The following is a 7,281-nucleotide window of genomic DNA, read 5'->3' as shown; positions in this document are numbered from 1 at the left end:
AGTCCTTGTTGTGTTGCTGTAAGTATTATACTTAGCCGCTAAGACACCGATCGATCCCACCTACAACGTTCTTCTTTGCAGCCTCCATTGTTCATTAAACAAATTGCAAAAGATTCACCAACACAGATGTCCAGAATACTGTGGAATTTTGTCGAAGAAAACAAGAGGTTTTTCTATCGGGTCCGATGGGGTCCAACCACTTCCGTTGCTTTTGTGACGTCACGCGCATAAATCATATCCAAAGGAGTTTTTCAACCGGAAGTGTGGCAGGAATTTTAAAATTGCACTTTATAAGTTAACCCGGCCGTATTGGCATGTGTTGCAATGTTAAGATTTCATCATTGATATATAAACTATCAGACTGCGTGGTTGGTAGTAGTGGGTTTCAGTTGGCCTTTAACAATATTGCTTTTCAACCATTTCGATTTCTTCAGTATTTGCTGTGTAATTCTAATACAGTAAGAGCAAATTGTAAGCAAAAAAATCTTGCAAGTGTAAAAATTCTGAATCAAAGAGGTTGTGCACAGACAACATATCTTTGGGTGGACATCCAGCCTCTGTTTTCTAGGCAAGAAAGTTTATTTCCACTAGACTCCTCTCTGTTTTCAGGTCAACTCTGTAGTGCTATGGAAGTTCCTTTGCACCGCTATTATCTGTACAACGTTTCCCTGTTTGCATGTTGCCTGCTAGCTTTTCCATGCAACAACATTGTCCTTGTGTTTGGGCCATCTCATGCTTCCACTTTCAACCATTTAGATGTATTCAGTGTTGTTTTATTTTAATACAGTGCCAAAAGGTTGTGAGCGAAAAGATCTTGCGAGTGCAAACATGTTTTGCTCGCACAAGAGCAAAGAAATACCAATCGGGAGCAGATGAGGAGAACAGCGCTTACAACAGGAGTGAAGTAAATATCTTCATGCCAACAAAGGAAGTGGAACTATGAAAAAGAGCGTATACAGGAAACGATACAAAACAAAAGAGAATAAAAAGTCCAAAACTGTCATACATGATTGTGACAGATTAATAAGGAAAACCAAGGTATCAACAGATATAGTCAAAAATCTGTGCAAAAATGAATACATTTCTTATCCACAATCCTCATGGAAAATGTCGAATTGGATTTCCCCGAAATATCTGAGCTTTAGTATACTAATTTAAGACTTGTCTTTCAATTTGTTTACCTTTCATGTTTTATACCGCCTTATCCATTGCTGTGTGTCTTGTATTTTAAATCTCCATATGTCCTTCCTTGCTTTACTTCATTCTCATTCCGGACTCCCCTCCTCTGTCGTCGTATCTGTCACTCTCCTCATCTGCCTTCCCGCCATTACCCATCTTACCACCCCTCATCTCTCAGCGTCTTGTTTCCCAATGATTAAACAATGCCTCCACTCTCTACAACCCACACTTTTCTTCCTGATGTCTGCCGTCCGTCCCTCTTTGCTCCTTAATCTTTAACATCCCGCCATCCGTCTCGCCGTGGCCGTCATTATCTCTCCGTCTCACCGTCTTTCTTCTCGCTGTGGCCTCCCACACTGTGTCGCCTGGGGATTGAGCGAGTCGACAGGTTAGTCGGCTGCCATTCTGTCGTCCTCTAAGGTTAGGTGCACACACGCACATACACACACTTCCATCCATCCATTTTCTACCGCTTGTCCCGTTCAGAGTCGCGGGTGATGCTGGAGTCTATCTCAGCTGCATTCGGGCGGTAGGCGGGGTACACCCTGGACAAGTCGCCACCTCATCGCAGGGCCAACACAGATAGACAGACAACATTCACACTCACATTCACACACTATGGCCAATTTAGTGTTGCCAATCAACCTATCCCCAGGTACATGTCTTTGGAAGTGGGAGGAGGGAACCCACACAGTCACGGGGAGAACATGCAAACTCCACACAGAAAGATCCTGAGCGCAGGATCGAACCCAGGACCTTGTTTGGGAGGCAGACGCACTAACCCCTGTTCCACCGTGCTGCCCTAATACACACACTTGACCTTCCTATATTCATCGGCTCTTGGAGGCCTTTCTGAACTTTTATTATTGGATATTTTGCTGCACATGTGTCTGTTTGCATACACTCTTCAACAAGGAAATGACTCATTTGAAACAGTCAGGGACAATTTGCCTACGGGTAAAATGTCAATCAGTCATCTTTGCAAGGTGGAGAAGGACAGACACAAGATAGACATTGTCTCATTTGACTTGACAAAACACACGCATATGTGCAAAGTCACCTTAAAGCAAGGCTGCTGCAAACATCTTCATCAATCAGTCAATCACTGCCATTTACAATCAGTAGCAGGGCTGGGCGATATGGCCGAAAACTATATCAGGATATACATTTTTTATGTTGATTGATATTGATAATTATTGATAATTTTTATGACTTATTTAAGCCTGCCAATAAATACAGTAAAACAATTTCCAACTTTCCAAAGGGTGCTATTTATCAGTGGAGAGAGTGTCTATGAGCCAGGTAGGATGAGCGCAGCTAATGTTATACAATAATTAAAATAGAATTTAAGTTAGTTGCAGATATGAGACACTAGATAGTAGTAGTGTATAAGTTATTGGCCACTACACAGTAGTTTGGGAAGCAACTAATTTAGTATGGAAGTGTCAGGATGTGGTGTTAACTGGCTGCATTAAAACCAACAAAACTAAATGTAATGGACCCGAGTGGTAGAATATTTAAATCTAGTAAAATTTTGCTTAAAATCAATATAAATATTAAGAACCCAAAGTAGTGAGAGCAGCCGTCCCAAAATAAGGAAAGATAATTATGCTTGTTCACAATTTCTTACAATCCAGGGAGGGTACAGTCACGACAGGCGTAGTGGGTCAGTGTCCTGGCTCCGCCCACTTCCACGGCGTCTTCCTGCACACAGAATTAGAACGGAGGCAGGCCACGGGGATAAAATCATTTAAAAACACGGAGACGCTCTGCGGGCTGACGTCACACTTACACGCAAGGCAGGGTTTCCCCTGCCTCTGCTGTAGTTCCGCGTAGAAGTATTGGGTACGCCCACTCTCCTCACCAGTCTCTTGTGGGACCTACGTGGCTGTACTCGTCCCGTCTCGCTCCGCCTCTTGGTCGCTCCCGGGGGTCACTGCAGGTCTCCGGGTCCCGATCGCTCCAGTCTCTCGTGGGACCTATGTGGCCGTACTCGTCCCGTCTCACTCCGCCTCTTGGTCGCTTCCGGGGGTCACCGCAGGTCTCTGGGTCCCGATCGCTCCTGCCCACAGAACCACACAGCCAGCACACAACACACGAGCCCGCAAGCTCACAGCCCAAGGCAGTTGAACACCCCCACAGATCCACAATGCACGACACTTACTTCGGAGGGAGAGTTTCCTCTGCCCCTGCGTGTCGTGGGCTTCTTGGGGTTCACTCCGGTAGCCTGCGGGGTCTGCTGTGTAGTCCTGGTGATTCTTTCCCAGCCTGCGTGCATCCACCCAGTCGCTCTCGTCAAAGCCTGTCGATCCTGTCCGGTCGCTCTTCCCAAAGCCTGTTAATTCTTCCCTTTTAAACGTATGCAGTCCTAATGCTCCACAGGTGCGTCTGATTTCAAGTGTCGTTCGATTGGGCACTTTGGTTGTTAGGGGCAACGTCTTAAAATACCAGCCAAGTCCACAAGGAGTAAAATCATGCAATTAAAAATCAATCAATCAATCAATGTTTATTTATATAGCCCTAAATCACAAGTGTCTCAAAGGGCTGCACAAGCCACAACGACATCCTCGGTACATCCTTGGTACAGAGCCCAAATACAATCAAATTCCACAAAGTGTAAAAACATGCAATCAAAAATACAATCAAATTACACAGCAATAAAAACACTCTAAGACAGGGGTCACCAACCTTTTTGAAACCAAGGGCTACTTCTTGGGTACTGATTAATGCGAAGGGCTACCAGTTAGATACACACTTAAATAAATTGCCAGAAGTAGCCAATTTGCTCAATTTACCTTTAACTCTGTTATTATTAATAATTAATGATATTTATCTTTGTGGAAACACTGATCATCTTAATGATTTCTCACAATAAATATATATAGAAACAGGTAAATATCAATATGCAACACTTTATTTTTATATTTTCTCTAAGTGCACATTTTTCAAATTGAACATTTTCAAATGATCACTTTTAAGACAGTCTTGTGAAATCACAATATCCCATTTTAACTAGCTAGCCACTAACATTTTTTAACAAATCATGAATTACTTTGCACCATGTTTGTACAAATAATAACTCAGGTAAAATACAAAAGTAAACTCTCAAATTTTTAAATCATGTCACACTTTGAACTGGACACCAAATCTGTTATCTGTTTCTTTGTCAGTTAGTGGGAAGCCTGGCATTGCATGCTGCTAACTAGTGTGTTGTACTCTGGTGTGTAACTTGACACTGCAACTCTGAGTGAGTCTTGCAGATGTGCATCAGTGAGGCGTGTTCTGTGTTTGTTCTTGATGAAGTTCATGTCAGAAAAGGCTGATTCACAAAGATAAGATTTTTCCTCATTGTTTGCGGAACCTTCTTAATCTTTTGGACATATTTTCACAGCAATCTGGCCTTAAGCTTAATTATGATAAATGTAAAATGTTAAGGATCGGAGATCTAAAGGGAACGTCCTTTCGAATGGAATGCAAAGTGCCTGTTTTGTGGACAGATGGACCAGTTAACATACTTGGTGTTGTTGTCCCAGAAAATCTGGAAGATCTAGGCTTAGTAAATTATGATAATCGACTAAGAAAGCTGGACAAAATTATGCAATTATGGAAAGGGAAATCCCTAACCTTGTGTGGTAAAATGTCTATTGCCAACTTGTTAATTATTCCTCAATTTATTTATTTGTTTTTGTCATTACCAGCTCCATCACAAAACTTTTTTAAGATTTATGAGCAGAGGGTCTTCGATTTTGTCTGGAACGGCAAACCAGAAAAGATTAAAAGAAATGTTTTGTACAAAGAGTATGAATATGGGGGCCTGAAACTTCTCAACCTTGAAGCTATGTGTCTGTCTTTAAAAGCATCAATTGTTCCAAAGATGTATTTAAACATTGAGTGGTACACAAATGTCCGGTTGGACAAAAAACATGTACTGTATCAAAAGAAATTGTATCCTTTTTTACAAGTGATCCCCTCCCAGAGAGTCTGCTGGGAAACATAAAGGAAACAATCCACTCATAGTGGTGTTTTCAATTTTATGTGCCAGAAAAAAGAGACGATATTTTGCAGCAGTTAATATGGATGAACTCTAATATTGTAATAGATGGAAAGCCTTTCTTTTGGAAAAATATGTTTGAAAGAGGAATCATTTTTGTCAATGATATCAATGAGAATGGTAAAATTATGAAGTATGATGAATTTAAAGCTATGTATGGTGATGCTTGCTCAAGCTTTTCATTTTATCAACTAACTGGAGTAATTGGGAAAAGATGGAAACAAGTAATTAATTATGGAACTACTAAATTATTAGTTTGTAAACCTCTAATAAGAAATTCTAGTTGGCAAAAAGGAACTAAAATAAATAGAAAAATATATAATTTTTATTTAATAAAGAAATCTTTGAAGGCTGCCTCATACAACACAAATGGAAAATGGGAGGACTTTTTTGACTGCCCGTTGCCATGTGATGCCATATTCAAACTAATCTATAAAACCACTATCGATGTGCAAAATCGTTATTTTCAAATTAAAATTATTTATAACTTCTTACCCGCAGGGAAAATGTTAAAATTATGGAATATGACAGAGTCAGATGATTGCCGATTTTGTTGTCAGGAGCCTGAATCCACCCTGCATTTGTTTTGGTATTGTCATATTGTGTCTTTGTTTTGGGTGGAAGTTGAACAAATGTGTTTAAGGATTGGTTTGTTTATGAAGCTTAATGTGGTTTCTGTTATTTTAGGAGAGTTCATTGACAATCATGATTTAGTCAATTTAATTATAATACTCGGTAAAATGTTTATTTTTAAGGCCAAAAACAGATATTCACTTAGTATTACTTTCTTTAAAACATTTATTCAGTATTTTCTAACTTTAGAAAGTTACATGGTTGAAAACGATAATGATGCCAAAAAACATTAAAAAAAAGATGAGAAGTCCTCAAAGGCTTATTTTGAAAGTATAATTATGTTTATAGATTATATGATATCTGTTGTTGTGTTCCCTAATTTGAGTGACCTGGACATAATCTGGATTGTACATAAATGCTTATTTTGAAAATGTAATTTTGTTTATAAATTATATGCAATCTGTTGTGTTCCCTAATTTTTTTTCTGTGTACATGAATGAAGGTGTGTGTTGCTGAGTCCGACTTGGACATTATCTGGACTGGGCCTAGTTTAAAAAACCCTTTAAACAAATCTAATTTCATTGACAACCTGGTCTGTTGAAGATAAGGCCCTTTTTTAAAAAATAAAATAAAATAAGATAAATAAATAAAAAACATTTTCTTGGATAAAAAAGAAAGTAAAACAATATAAAAATAATTACATAAAAAATAGTAATTAATGAAAATGTTAGTGGACCAGCAGCCTATACAATCATGTGTGCTTCAGGGACTGTGTCCCTTGCAGATGTGTTGTCTATGTTGTGGGAACCAGAATATTGGTAGCAGAAAGAAATAACCCCTTTTGTGTGAGTGGGTGTGGATGAGTGTGCATGGGGGAGGTTGTTTGGGTTGATGCACTGATTGAAAGTGTATCTTGTGTTTTTTCTATGTAGATTAAATTAAAAAAAAAAAAAATTATTATTTTTTTATTTAAATTTTTTTTTATTTTTTAGAACAGGCTGGTCCTTACGGGCGACCTGGTGCCCGCGGGCACCGCGTTGGTGACCCCTGCTTTAAGACATGCGTGGCAATGAAACATAAAAAAATTAAATCCCCTACTTGTGTCCCATCACATAAAGACAAGTTTCTGTTATTGGTTATGAAGATATCACAGTTTCTCTTCTCACTCCATGCAGAGAATCCACAGCAAGACAGAAAGATGGCGAAACCCACACTAGTGTTATGAGAGCAGCGTATATGTGTGTGTGTGCTCCTTTAAGAATGGCTGTGTGTTGGGTGAGTGACGTCAGTAAACGAGCGGTAGCACGCAGCAGTAGAGGCTACTGGCAAATGTGTCCAGTTGTGTCCTGCAGAAATAAGAATAAAGCGATCAAATTGTCACAAATCGACAGCCTCGTCATTCCGACCTGAAAGCGGAGCTTAGCAGACCCATTGTTGGGTAAAGTGAAGGGTGTTACAACTGAGAAAAATATCGGCTC

General features: G+C 39.7%; 1 long non-coding RNA gene across 1 annotated transcript in view; it reads right to left on the bottom strand.

Annotated features, from left to right (window-relative positions):
• Positions 1 to 373: 373 nt before the first annotated feature.
• Positions 374 to 7,281, bottom strand: part of LOC133655907 (uncharacterized) — a 104,459-nt gene continuing 97,551 nt past the window's right edge. Inside the window, exons 2-3 of the long non-coding RNA XR_009827063.1 lie at positions 2,810 to 3,514; positions 374 to 1,544 (exon numbers count right to left, since the gene is read on the bottom strand). This is a non-coding gene — a long non-coding RNA (uncharacterized LOC133655907). The remainder of the gene's footprint in view (positions 1,545 to 2,809; positions 3,515 to 7,281) is intronic.

The sequence above is a fragment of the Entelurus aequoreus genome, linkage group LG08 (genome assembly GCF_033978785.1).
Source record: "Entelurus aequoreus isolate RoL-2023_Sb linkage group LG08, RoL_Eaeq_v1.1, whole genome shotgun sequence".
NCBI classification, from domain to species: domain Eukaryota; kingdom Metazoa; phylum Chordata; class Actinopteri; order Syngnathiformes; family Syngnathidae; genus Entelurus; species Entelurus aequoreus.
Note: the sequence above shows the minus strand (reverse complement) of the source record. Positions and strands in the feature narration are given on the sequence as shown.